The sequence below is a fragment of the Colobus angolensis genome, unplaced genomic scaffold, assembly GCF_000951035.1.
Source record: "Colobus angolensis palliatus isolate OR3802 unplaced genomic scaffold, Cang.pa_1.0 Scaffold214, whole genome shotgun sequence".
Lineage (NCBI taxonomy): Eukaryota > Metazoa > Chordata > Mammalia > Primates > Cercopithecidae > Colobus > Colobus angolensis.
The window spans coordinates 7,761,300-7,776,782 of NW_012115311.1; positions in this window are offsets into that span (position 1 = coordinate 7,761,300).

Below are 15,483 nucleotides of genomic sequence, written 5' to 3' on the forward strand. Positions count from 1 at the left end.
TTTCCTAATGACAAATGATGTTGAACCTTTTTAATGACCTCATTGGTCATTTCTATCTCTTTTGAGAAATCCCTATTTGCATCTTTTGCCTATTTTTAAATTTGGTGGTCTTTTTATGATTGACTTGCAGAAGTCCTTATATATTCTAGACACATGTTCCTTATTGGATATATACATTTCAAATATTTTATTTCATTCTGTGGGTTGTCTTTTAACTTTCTGGATAGTGCCCTTTGAAGCAGAAACATTTTTCATTTTGATAAAGGCCAATTATGATGGTTATTGTTATGTGTCAGCTTGAGTGGGTTAAGGGATGCCCAGATAACTGGTATTATTTCTGGGTATGTCTGTGAGGATGTTTTCATAAAAGATTAACTTTTGAGTAAATAAGTTTGCCCTCACCAATGTAGGTGGGAATCATCTAATCTATTGAGGGCCAGAATAGAACAAGAAGACAAAGGAAAGGAAAATTTGCTCTCCTTGCTTCTCCTGCCCTTGAATATCAGTGCACTTCGTTCTCAGGACTCTGGACTAGGACTGGGACTTACACTATTGGCTGCCTGGTTCTCTACTGGAACTGAACCACCAGCTTTCCCAGGCTTCCAGTTTATAGATGGCAGATCATGGGACTTTTCAGCCTCCATAACTGCATAAGTCAATCCTTCATAGTGGCTCTCTTTCTGTATATACTTCTATGTCTCCTATTTTTTCTTTTTCTCTAGAGAACCCTAATGCACCAATTTATCTATGTTTTATTATTCATGCTTTTTCTGTCATATGGAAGAAACCATTGACAAATTTAAGGTCATAAAGATTTATCCCTAAGTTTTCTTTTAAAGATTTTACCTTCTACTTTTAAGTCTTTGATCCTTTTTGAGTTAATTTTTGTATGTGGTGTGAGGTAAGGACCCAATATCATTCTTTTGCATGTGAATATCAATTTGTCATAGCACCCTCTGCTGAAATTAAATAACACTAAAAAATAGCATCTAATTTCCCCATAGAAACAATAGTATAAAAGATTAAAATCTTGATAAATATATGCTATTCAAATTCACTGAGTCATCATCCTAACACTGGTTTAGTTACCAAATTCGTATGTTATACAGACTGTTAGTATAATTAAGCACAGATGCTTCTTGATTTATGATGGGAATTGGTCCCAATAAGCCCATGAAAATACCATGTCAAAAATGCATTTAATACACCTAACCTACCAAACATCATAGTTTAACCCAGCCTACCTTAACAATGGCCCAGACACTTACATTGGCATACAGCTGGGAAAAATCATCTAACACAGAGTCTGTTTTATAATAAAGTCTTGACTATCTTTTGTAAATTATTCAATACTATCGTAAAAGTAGAAAACAGAATGGTTGTGTGGATACTCAAAATACAGTTTCTATTGAATGTGTATCATTGTTGCACCATTGATAAATTGTAAGTTGAACCATCCTAAGTTGTGGATATCCATATTTTTTCAAGTAAACACTGGGCAACATAGTTACCAAGCTCAAATGTCATAAACTTATCTTTAACAGATAGCAGTATCATAATCTATTATGTAAAATTTCTTACATCTTCTCTTTGTATTTACTACAACAAATTGGTTAATTAAGAAAAGATTTTTGGTGTCCAGAATGTCCAGAACACTTTGAGTGTTAATTGAGGATAAATTTAATAAAAGTCAATATTCAAAACTCTACATACATCCTCACCAGCACTTGGCATTATCATGCTTTTTTACTTTCATCATTCTCCTGGATGTGCAGTGGTATCTCTTTCTGATACTCATTTGTATTATTTTAATGACTAATGATGTTGAGCATCTTTTTATGTGCTTATTAATCATTTGCATATCTTGTGACATTTCTACTAAAATCTGTTACCCATTTTTGTTGCATTCTTTTCTTCTTATGATTGAGTTATCAGAACTCCGTATGCATTTGAGATATATGTCCTTTGTTACATGTGCGTATTGTGAATATTTTCTTTCTGTTGGTGGCTCGCCTTTTCATTTTCTTAATGTTGTCTTTGTTATTCAAACAGCAGACATTTTTAGTAGTGATGAAATAATATTGGAACTCCATGGAGGAGGGAGGAGTAGACATCCAACAAATGATAGTGGAACAAGTACATATTCATTTGGGGGAAAAATCATGTTTTAATTTTATATTATACATAAATTAGTTAATTAAGAACAGATTATAGGCCTCATCATGAAATCTAAAGCCATGAAATTCTACAAGTAAATAGGAGAAAATCTTCACCACTTTTGGGTAGGTTAAGATTTCTTAGACAGGAAACAAACAATATAAAGCAGTACATTTTTAAAACATTTCAATATTAGTCCAAAGTATGTCCATCAGGAGATGAGATGTATTTTTCATACCTGTAACACGCTACATGTTCAAATGAACACTGCTCATAAAATTAGTCACCCCTTGCTGGTAAAGAAGTGGGGGGTCTACAGCACAAGGGTAAGGCACCCATATGCAGCGGGAAAGGAAAGCTCTCCTCTGCCTGATACACAGAAGAGTGTTGGGCTCTCTTTGGTTTTAGTTTGCTTTTGTAACTATGTTTACTTTACCTCCTTTCTCGAGGGTGATGGCTTTCTTAGGGTTGGCCCAATTTCCATTAGGTTTTAAAGAAATTCTAATTACATTTCTCAGCTGTACTTACACTGAAATCATTTTCTAGTGTGACTTTTAAGCAATCCTGTAGTTGTGAGAGAAGAGAATGTTCTTGCTAAGAGTAAAGCAGTGCAGTACAAGCAAAGAGGTGACTACTAAGAAGACACCCTATCCTACAATTGAAGGTTACTGTTGGGGGAACATCATCATCAACACTTTCTTTCTCTTTTCCCTATATGCATTTCTAAAGGTCTTTTATTTTCAGTATAAAACGTTATGGGAATGCAGACAAGTCTTCAAAATAATCTCATAGTATATTTCTACCTGCATGCTACATTTACCATGTCTCTTTGAAATTTCAGTTGCTTTCTTCCATTCATGGGCTTTGGAAGTATTTTCCTCTTTTGCTGTGCTCAAAAGATTTCTTAATTCCCAAAACTGAATACAGTTTGTTCTCCCAGCTTTCTTCTTGCATGTCTTCATCGCTGAGGTCTGTGATCCCATTTCTTTCTGTGCTGAATTTGAATATCTCTTAGTCACTGATAATAAGCTCTCCTATCATTTTCACACTTGAAATCAATTTCTCTTAGCAGTAAACAGCAGTCCTAGTATTCTTTTTAAGTTGTAAAAAAATTTAAAAAGTTATGCTGAAGTAATCCAGCATGCAACACACAGAACTAGAGAATGAAAGAAAACCCTGGTGCAGATTGATGCAGCTAAAGCAAGATATAGCATGATCAATAAAGAACAGACAACTCCTTAATTTCCTTGTCTTCCACACAGATTTATAAAATTGAAAATTAGATTCCATAACCCATTTCCAGGGAAAACAAAAACTGCTTTGAAAGCTAACTCTACTAAGCTCTGCCTGTTACCTTTCATCTCTTTCACTAAATCTGATGCTCTTCACAGAAGCACTTTGGAGTTTTACAAATCAAAGAACCAAAAGGAAAATCTACCCTCTGAAAATTCAGCATGCCTTCATACATTAGCTTTGTCACTATGCTAATAGGAAATATGTCAGCTTCTCACAGCACACATTTTACTCCTAGTGTTGTATCTGGGAAATTTTAGGAAGTATATGAACTCTTTCAGGCTTAATAGTAAAACCAAGAATATAACAGAGGCATGAAATATCCAAGAGAGAAAATAATGCACAAGAACAAAAGTAATATTGTCTTTTGAACACATTTTAAATAATTTTTTGTAATATAGTTGAAATCTTATAATAATAACTTGGGGTATATCTTAAATACTTTCAATAGATTAGAATTATGTGATAATGAGTTTTGTTTGAAATAAATGAGCTGTCACTTGGGAACTGAAATATTTTATAATCCAAAGATATTTTTCAAATGTTCTTTGGTCTACATTAAAAGTGTTTATGCCTCACACTCAAGTTATTTGTGCTGTGAAATAATGTGCAAAAATGAGATTTTGTGAAGCAAAGGGAAACAACCTGAAATGTAACAGTTATGAACAATACTGAAACTGGAGCATCTAAGGGCTGTGAATGGTTGACTCCATAATGGTTAATAGCAACTGAAAAGAAATGAACCAAAAACAACAAACAAAACGTGAAATTTACCAAGACTGATAAAGACATGTTTAGCCTCACTAGTAAGTCCAGAAAACCAAATCAAAGCAACAGTGAGATGCCATTTTTCAACTATTACATTGAAATATATAAACACATCCAATAAGGATGGTTTGGGGGGTTTTACAGCAAATTGTTAACACTGGCTACCTCAGAAGGATGCATTTAGAAAAGCAATTCCCTGTTTAAAAAACATGTATTAGTCATATAACTTGAAAAATAGCAACATGCTAGAAAAGTAATAGAAAACACACACGTGTACACACACATAATTCTCCATGTTGGGTTTCCTTAGGCGCTGCTGTCTAAACTGTAAATTTCTGGAGTACAATTTGGTAAATCAAATAACTTAAAAATGCACATATTCTTTGATGCACAAAAATTTACTTTTAAGAATTTGTCTTACCAAAAATAATCATGATTACAGGCAGAAATAACTATGGGAGAGTGTATAAAAGAGGTTTCACAATAGTAAAATAGTGGCAATAGTATAAATGTTCAATAATAGTGAACCAATTAAATAAATTGCATGTTATCTGTATGATACACTACTGCACAGAAATTACAAATTATGCTATAAAAGAAAATTTAATGGTGTTAGAATGTTCATTATATATTATTAAATTAAAAAGTAAGTTGTAAAATAGGATTGCAGTGAACCTGTTTTTGTTTAAAATTACACAGTTATAATTTTCAATATACCATACATATGACAGCATTATGAATTTACATTGGAATATTAACAGTGGTGATGTCATATTGTTAGGGAACGTGGAGAGTTTTAATGTATCAATGCAATCTGGACGTTATTCAAATAGCAGTTAAGGTCTAAGAAAAAAACTATGCAAGGAAGAACCAGTTCGAGTGATAAAAATATGGGAAAATTTTTCTGTCACTAACATCAGCAGAGAAAAATGAATAGACTTAAAGGAGAAAAAGGAATTATGAGAGGCAGAATTCTAAAATAACCCCCAATGAATCATGTCCTTGTATAATTCCCTCCCCTTGAATGTAGGAGAAACCTGCAACTTGCTTCTAGCAAATAGAATATGGCATAGTCACCCCCATAATTATGTTACTTTATATAAGACTTCATCTCAGTAGACTAGAGCAATGGCTTCTCTGGCTGGCTTTACAGGACCCAGTTGCCACATTGTAAGAGCTATGAACAGGCCATATGGACAATAAGTGCAGGAGCCTCTAGAACCTGAGAGGTACCCAGTTGACAGACAGCAAGAAATTGGGCCTTGGGCCCTACAACCACAAGGAACTGAATTCTTCCAGCTACTTAAGCTTAGAAGACCTCTAATTCAATAGAGAAACACAGCTAGTCTGACACCTTGAATGCAATTTTGTGACATTCTGAACAGAGAACTCAGTTAAACTGTGCTTGACTTCTGGGCCACAGAAACCAGGAGATAATAAATACATGCTTTTTAAAAATCACTAAATTTGTGATCATTCTTTTCACTGCAAAAGAAAACTAATGCAGAAATCCAAGTAAAAATCTGTTACAGAATCTTAATTTAACTCAGTAATTTATCACATTTTAATATTAGCAAGTATATGCTCAATGTCTCGAAATGCCATGCTCCATGCTTGGCATTGATTACATAGTGTCTGCAATCAAGAAGATTATAGTTGGAGAGAAAGATGGGCAGAGAATAATCAAACACAGTGCATTATAAGTGTGATGCAAGAGTCACACACAGGACATGTAAATCACATTAGAGTGAGGTAGAATGGTGGTTAAAACCATAGGCTTCAAATTTTGAACTCACTTGGACTTGAGTTCTAACCCAACAACTTACTAATTGTATGAACTTAGGACAGTTAGTTAAATGAAAGATGCACTTTTTTCATATATAATGATTATATTAAGACCAACTTTGTGGAGTTATTGTGTAAACTAAATTAAATAATATACAGCTGGCCAGGCGCGGTGGCTCACACCTGTAATCGCAGCACTTTGGGAGGCTGAGGCAGGTGGATCATGAGGTCAGGCATTCAAGACCAGCCTGACCAACATGGCGAAACCCTGTGTCTACTAAAAATACAAAAATTAGCTGGGCATTGTGGCGTGCACCTGTAATCCCAGCTACTCAGAAGGCTGAGGCAGGAGAATTGCTTGAACCCAGGAGGCAGAGATTGCAGCGAGCCGAGATTGCACTACTGCACTCCAGCCTGGGTGACAGAGCGAGACTCCATCTTAAAAAAAAAAATACATAGCTATTTAGAACATAATACATGCTTACTGAGAGCTATCATAATTATTTTGCTTCAATGAGATAACACCTGAACTAAACTTTGAAAATGAGTTAATCTACTAAATGCTAGTGGGGAGTTTGGAGAGTCTAAGGAAAGGTAAAGGAGTTAAAAGTAAAAAGGTAATTGTATTAGTTCATTTTCACACTGCTATAAAGAACTTCCCAAGACTGAGTGATTTATAAAGAAAAGAAGTTTAATTAATTCAGTTCCTCATGGCTTGAGAGGCTTCAGGAAACTTACAATCATAGTGGAAAGGAAAACAGGCATATCGTACATGGCAGTGGGAGAGCTTATGAGAGTGCAGGAAAAACTACCATTTAAAAAACCATTAGATCTGGTGATAATCCACTCACTATCACGAGAATAGCATGGGGAAAACTGCTCCATAATCCAATCACTTCCTTCTCTGGCAGATGGGGATTACATTTTGAGATGAGATTTTAGCGGGGACATAGAGCCAAATCACATCATTTTGCCCTAGCCCCTCTCACTCATGTCCTTTATACATTTCAAAACCAATCATGCCTTCCCAACAATCCCCCAAAGTCTTAACTCATTCCACCATTAACTTAAAAGTCCAAGTTAAAAGACTCATTTAAGACAAGTCAAGTCCCTTCTGTTTATAAGCCTGTAAAACCAAAAGCAAGTTAGTTACTTCCAAGGTACAATCGGGGTACAGGCATTGGGTAAATATTCCCACCACAAATGGGAGAGATTGGCCAAAACAAAGGTGCCAACAGGGAAGTCATTAAACCTTAAAACTCCAAAATGATGTCCTTTAACTCTATGTCTCACATCCAGGTCATGCTGATACAAGAGGTAGGTTTCCATGGTCTTGGGCAGCTCTGCCCCTGTAGCTTTGCAGCGGATAGCCCCTCTCCCAGCTGCTTTCACAGGCTGGTGTTGCGTGTCTGGGGCTTTTTCAGGTGCACAGTGCAAGCTGTTAGTCAATCTATCCTTCTGGGATCTGGAGGATGATGGCCTTCTTTTCACAGTTCCACTAGGCAATGCCTCAGTGGGGACTCTCTCCCACCCCACATTTCCCTCTTGTACTGCCCTAGCAGAGGTTCTCTATGAGGGCTCTGCCTCTGCAGCAAACTTCTGCCTGGGCATTCAGACATTTCCATACATCCTCTGAAATCTAGGCAGAGGTTCTTAAATCTCAAATCTTGACTTGTGTGCACCATGTGGAAGCCACCAAGGTTTGGGACTTGCATTCTCTGAAGCAACAGTTCAAGCTGTACCTTGGCCCCTTTTAGCCATGACTGGAGTTGAATGAAGTAGCTGGGATAGACGTACAAAGTCCTGAGGTTGCACAGAGCAGTGGGGTCCTGGGCTCAGCCCATGAAACCATTTTTCCCTCCTAGGCCTCCAGGTCTGTGATGGTAGGGACTACCGTCCAGATCTCTGACATGCCCTGGAGACATTTTCCCCATTGTCTAGGCAATTAACATTACACTCTTCATTACCTACGCAAATTTGACTTGAATTTCTCCCCAGAAAATGGATTTTTCTGTCTTACTACATGGTCAGGCTGCAAATTTTCCAAACTTTTATGTTCTGCTTCCCTTTTAAACATAAGTTTCAATTTCAGATCATCTTTCTCAAGTTCAAAGTTCCACAGATCTCTAGGGCAGGGGTAAAATGCTGCCAGTTTCTTTGCTAAAGCATAGCAAAAGTGACCTTTATTCCAGTTCCCAGTAAGTTCCTCATCTTCATCTGAGACTACCTCAGCCTGGACTTCATTGTCCATATCACTATCAGCATTTTGGTCAAAACCATTCAACAAGTCTCTAGAAGTTCCAAATTTTCCCACATCTTCCTGTCTTCTTCTGAGCCCTCCAAACTGTTCCAACCTCTGCCTGTTACCCACCTGTATTAGAGCCTTGTGCAGGTCTATAATAAACTTTGAGGGAACAATAAACTTATGTTGTGTTAAGCCACAGAGTTTTCTGTTTGTTTGCTTTTTAATCTCAGCATAACCTTGCTTATCTGATTGATACAGATATTATTACCAGAAATTGGGTAATTTCATAACAAAGAAAATTAGTTATGTGTATTAGTTGAGGGGCTGGATGACAGCAGTGAGAAAACTGATACTGGAGGTTACAAAAATGGTAATTCATGCTATGCAATAGAAAAGCAGTTGGAAAAATCTGGCCTAAATGAACTTTTTAGGAAGATTACAAACATAATGAACAGGTAGCAAGATTGAGAAGAGATTGAAAAACAGTAAGTAGTATGTGTCAGCTCCAGTTGACTATGCTAGAAATAGTTCTCTGAGAAAGAAATGAGCTCAAAAAAGTAGTGGCTCGTTTGTAAGTATAATGTAAAAAACATGGAGAGGGCCCAGAAATTCGAGAATTTGGCATTAAAAAGGCAACTGCTTCTCAAACTCATACAGAAGAAAATGAGTAGGACTTTGGGCAAAGATGACCCATTGAAACTGAATGTTTCATCTAGGAACAAATTAAGGATTTGTCATGAGATCCATTTTAAAAATCCCTGGATAAATTAGGGTACCCAGAGTAAATATCAAATTAAGTTGTAGTGTCCAGTAAGTCTTTCAAGTTGGTTAAGACAGCTCAGGGAAAAGAATCTAAAGGTGATTTTTCCACCCACGTCTGACAGGCCCAGGCAGCAAAAATTAATTCAAGGATAGGAGGGAGTGGTAGCTAGTGACAGCAAGAAAGTAAAAAATTATAGCTAATATGAAAATTAAGACTCTTGAGTCTTCAGGACTACTAGTATGGTTACTGGCATATGAAACTGACTGTAATTGAACAGATAAGAATCTCAGTGTTTGAGAGTCATACAGCAAAATAATTATCAACCTGCACTAAAAGACACTTTTTGAGTGTTTGGAACTGAAAATGACCCATAGGCCCTTGAACATCAACAGGCAAGAAGTAGACTGAGAAAACGTTACAGCACCTGCTGAAGGCATATTCTAGCAATACACAAGGAGGATAATGAAAGGAAGAAAACCTCACAGGAGGTGGAGCCAAGAGCTACAGAAAACAACAGACTGAAGAGCACTTCCCAAGGAACAGAATCTGAAACCTAATCATATACAGTTGTCCCTGCATATCCACAGGTTCTGCATCTCAAATTCAACCAACCTCAGATGGAATATATTTGGGGGAAAAAAAAGTGATAAACATAACACCACCACAATAAAAAATACAAACTTGTAAAACAATGCAGTATAACAATTGTACAGGAAGATGTGCATAGGTTATATGCAAATACTATACCATTTATATAAGGGACTTGAGCATCCATGGATTTTGCTATTTGCAGGGTGTCTTGAAACTAATCTCCCACAGATATTGAGGGATGACTGTATAGCATGCCTTGTTCCAAGGGTAGAGAGCCATTGCAACATCTTTGCCCTTGCTGTATACCAGTGATGAATGTATCTTGCATTTTTCCTTCATCTGAATGTCTACTGGGGCCATCCTGACCTTGGTATACTGTTATAAAGGGTGTAAGGAGAAACAAACAACTTACTTTATGAATGTATAAGTCTCTGTAATAACAGGGTACATGTCAAGACCTAGGTGACCAAAGGCATCACTAAGAGATCCTGGACTTGAAGTAGGATACAGTCAGTTGGTTAAAATTTGGGGTTATAATCCCTTAGGAAAGAGGTAAATTTTTTTTTGCATGTCAAAGGGAAACTAAATTAACTACGTGTTGTGTGATAGAACTGGGTAGTCATCAGGGCTATTCACCACATATTTCCAGCACTCCTCTAGGTACATGGAAGGAGGACAATGCTCTGTCCTCTTGAAACTGGATATGGCTATATGACCTGATTTAGCCAATGACACACTTTCAGATGTAGTACAAGTGATTTCTAGGCAGAAGTTTTAAGAGCCAATATGCAATTCTGTCTTCCATCCCCTTCTGTCTGGTTTGGCAACAGGCAATGTTTCAGATCAAATCTATTTCATCAGTCTGGATTCCTCAGTCAGGATGACAAAAAGCAGAACCCCCCAGCTACTTGTGGAAGATGTTGCTGTGAGCTAGTTCTTGTTGTATGAAGCCAATGAGTTTGTGAAGTTGTTTTTATACTAGCATAACTATTCTATCAAGATTGATCCAGTAACGTGGGTATAAGGTATCTGTGATTTTGTTCCTGTCTAGTTCTCAAGGCACACCCCAATCATTCTCTGAAATGCTTGTACTCCAGCAATTCCATTAAGCTACTTTAAAATAAAAGCACAATGGTGTGCAGAGCATGAATCGGAGGGAGAAAAACCAGAGAATGATATCGAAGTCGTAGGAACAGATGAGCCCAGGTAAATATACAAAGGAATCCAAATATGAAAGGCTAAGGACAAAACAAAGGCATTTAAAAGCTGAATGGAAAAAGGCATGGAATGCAACGAGGGAGGACAGAGGCAACCTAAACCTGTTAGAGGAGTTCTAGGGAAACCAAAGGAGAAACATTACAAAACTGAAAGGCTCATAGCATCAAACTAGACAAATAGATTAAATAGGATGGGGATTAAGAAGAAACAATTAAATTTGACTATTAACAGGACTCTGTTGTCTTCAAGAAGACTTTCAATGGAATAAAGGATCAATAAAAGGACTGAAGAGGCCTAGAGACAAAATGAGAGAAGAAGAGGGAGTTCAAGAAGAACAAGGGAATACTTGCTTCTGGCAGTAACTGCCTCATTCTTTTCTAAAAAGTCAGTCATCTTCTAAGTCTCCTCCACTCCCAAATTCCAAGGACCCCAATCTAGAAAGTGAGGTCTAGATTAACCCCAGACATGTGTTGGGTGAGCTCCATGCTAAATCTCTACAAGAATCAATGTGGCGTTGGGATCTAAGCCACTCCAGGCTTGACAGTGGACAAGTCTAAACTTCTGGATAAGTCTCTCCAAGCTGCTATGTCTCTGAGCATAGTGTGGTGCTTAAGGAGGAGCCAACATTTGTTACACTTATTATACTAGGCATCTCTTTTAATCCCCATTACAACCCTCCAAGGTGTGTCTGCATTGGATAGGTAAGAAAACCAAAGCTCATGGCCCAGTGTGGTAGCTTACGGCTGTAATTCTAACACTTTGGGAGGTCAAGGTGGATGGATCACTTGAGCTCAGGGGTTCAAGACCAGCTGGGCAACATGGTGAAACCCAATCTCTACAAAAAAAAACCACAAAAATTAGCTGGATATGGTGGCACATGACTACAGTCCCAGCTACTTGTAGGGGGCTGAGGTAAGAAGATCACTTGAGCCCGAGAGGTCAAGGCTGCAGTGAACTGAGATCGTGCCACTGCACCGTGGCACTCCAGCCTGGGTGACAAATTGCAACCCTGTCTCAAGAAAAAAAAAGAAAAAGAAAAGAAAATCAAAGCTCACAGTGTTTACATTACAAACCCAAGGTCAACTTGTTATAGGCAGCAAGGCCACTACATCTTTCAGACTCCAAAGCCCAGGCCTGTACCATACTTTTCAACTGGGAGTATCAGTCACTATGGGGGAACGCATGGTCCTATGCCATGACATCTAGAGATGCAAAAATATGTAAAATTTGCATAAGTTTTTAATGTTAAATCAGAGACATTCTATGACGTTCAGGCGTCAGTCTACATGCTCTTTTGCCAAGGTGGGTCCTGCTTCGGAAAAGTTTGAGAAATACTGCATGTTCATACCACCTAGAACGGACCTAGGCTGAAACACAAATTGCCGAAGCCAGTATCTCTTTGACTCGGGTGAAGGAGAGGCTAGAGACCGTGCCAGAGCAAATTCCTCCCTGCATTACATCCTTCTTTGATGCCAGGCTCCTATGTGCACACAAAGCAACTGGTCGCTTGTAAAGATTACCCAGTGGTGAGATGTGGCCTTCTCATTTTTTGGAATGGGGAGATGACAAAAAGCAGCCTTTCTCCAGGTTTCAAATGAAATTTTTAACCTTCTTCTCTCTCATTCCCCAAAATGATTTTGGCCTATTGAAATATAAACATTCTTAATACAAATAGGCAAATATCCGTACGTTCCTGCCATGGCTGCTGGAGGCCATCATCACCACCTCCGAGCAGAGGATAGCTGTGCCACTCACACATGCCAACCTTGGCAAATCTGCCAGGGATCCCTTCACCGAAGCTATGGACTTGACATGATAAACTTGATTTAAAAACAAAATCTGAGAATGGATTGGAATTTACAAGTTCGGGTTCAGCCAAGACTGAGACCACCAAAGTGATGGGCAGCCTGGAAACCAAGTACAGAAGCCTTGAGGGCGGCCTGGCATTTATGGGGAAATGGAACACTGACAACATATGAGGCACCAAGACTAGGATTTTCCACCATCATCTCATACCCAACATGCACAACAATGAATTTATTTTATTGCTTGTCTGAAGAGTTTTCTAAAAGTTTTGTGTTATTCACTATGGGAAAGAAGGAATGAAAGTTACACTTAATATAGGATGTATGGGTCTGTATAAATTAATTGACATAGTGGTCAGAAAACCCTGGCCATAAGATAGTTCTACTTCCTTGTTACTAAATTTTGCACCCCTGAGCAAGATTTTATAAGTTGAGCTAATAATAAGCACATGTTTTTCTCTGCCTGGGTTTTGTGTATCAAGTGAGAAGTAAACACCTCCTGCTCCTTCTGCTGTAATTCCCTCTGAGCAAGCACTGCTGTGTTGTGTGTGTACGTGTGTGTTTGTGTGTATGTGTGTGTATATTTGTGTGGGTATGTGTGCATGTATGTGTGTGCTTATGCACCTGTGTTTGCATAGGTGTGTATTTGTGTGTGTCTGTTTTTGTGTTTCCATGTGTACATATGTGTTTACATATTCGCATGTGTGTATGTACACGTGCGAATTTGTGTGCTTTTGTTTGAATGTGCACGTGTGTATTTGTATATGGGTGAATGTGTGTGCAGTGCATACTGTAAGAAGATTCAACCTAGGTCACAGAGTGGAAGCCTTACAGATGACCTGTCTCCTCTTTGCCCTTCAGCTGGAGCTCTGCCCTTGTAACTTTCAAGTCATTTTCAGGGTGGGTCATTCGAACCGTGTCCACCACCAGCCCCTTCAGTCCAGAGAGGGGAATGCTTTGATTGAGGCCATCTTACTTTGAAATCAAAGGAACATAATAAGGAAAGTAGGATGTTGGTTCCAATTTTTGTTTTCTTGTCCACCACATCCAATAAAGAGACACCTTTTGTTTTAGTTTTATATAAACATCTTGTCTTTAGAGAGCTCAATCTGCTCAAACAATATGGGTTAGAGAAGAGAAGCTGTGTCCCATTTCTATAAACAACTCAGAGACCAGGTACAACATTCTCCTGCTAGACCTCCATACACAAACACACACACACATGCTCTCACACACACACACACTCACACACATTCACGTTCACACACACACAAATTCAGTCACACATTCCCACCCACCCACGCACTCACATACACACCCTTATTCACACACACACATTCACATCCATACACACTAACATACACATATACACATTTATGCCCACACATACACACACATACTCACATACACATACGTTCTCACACACACACATACTCACATACTCATATGTTCACACACACACACACATACAAACACATATTCACACACATCCACGCCCACACACACAATCATACACACATCTGCACTCACACACATACTGTCACACACACCCAGAAGCACCCACACAGCTTTTTCTCCTTCTCACCAGGTCATATTTGTTCCTCATCTCTCAAGGAACAGAGCCCAATTACTGTCTCTGGTTCTTTTACAATGTCTGGCCTGTCAACTCGTCCTCTCCATTCCCACAGCTGTCTCTTCATTTCAGTGCATCTCCTGACACCTGAGTGACTCACAACTTCCTCCTAATGAATCTCTCTGACCCCAGAATCTTTACTGTAGACCACCTTGTCCTGGCACCAGATCCATCTTCTTCATCACAGCATTTTCTTATTCCAGCAAGTGCCACCTCATTGATGATCAACAAGTCAGGCACATTTAAACGTCATTCAGTGAGGAAAGGGAGATTGCGAATGTTTCTGGGTGGCTTGGCTGCCTATTCATATGGGGATAGGGGAATTGACATCTCAGCCTGTCTCTTAGACTCAATAGCCTTGTCAGCAGTCTCCAGAAACATAACCATCTTGCACAGGCCCTCATGGTATATTTCTATTTTTGTGCATGTCCTACCTTCCTAAAAATATCATAAGCTTTCTGAGGATAGGGATGGTGCTGAAGCTGTGAGCTCATCCTCCACAGTGGCTGTCAGGTACCTTGCTGTGCAAGTGACTCCCAGCACCACCTCCATGACCTCTATGATCTTGGGCAAGTCATGTGAGTTCTCTGAGCATCACTTCTCTTTTATGTAAATAAGACCAAGAATACCTGCCTCAAAATGGTTTTGAGACTCCTATTAGCCAATGCAGCTAAAAGACTCACCACAGTAGCTGGCACACAGTAGGTACTGAATAAACCATAGCAATGATGATTATTTGCTCAGTGGAATGCAGCTGCATCAGCTAAAACCCTTTGGAGAAATGTCATGCAAGCATTTGCTGCTCTGAAACTCTGCCTAGGATACAAGGAGGCAGGTGTCACAAACAACAAGGTCTCCAAAACCAATGGCCACAGCCAGAGTTTTATCCAGGACTTGGATTTTGAATGCCAATAAACTAAGTAGCTGGTTTTCAGGAATCCCCAAGCTCTCCCAGAGATCCGCAGCACCATTCCCTCCCACAAGAGACAACCACACAGAAAATGAGCTATGTGTGCAGTTCTGTGTGCCCTTATCTCAGGCATTGAAATAAGATCATCTTGAAATGCAGCTCAATCTCTCTCTGCTGTCTTCTCTCTGAAAAGCACCCTGGGGTTGAGTCGCTCTCCAGCTCCCATGGAGAAAAGCAAAGCTCTACACCTTCATGGTAAACCATTCATGGCCCCAGAAAGGAATGGATGGTTTCAGTCTCCCCTTTCCCATTTTT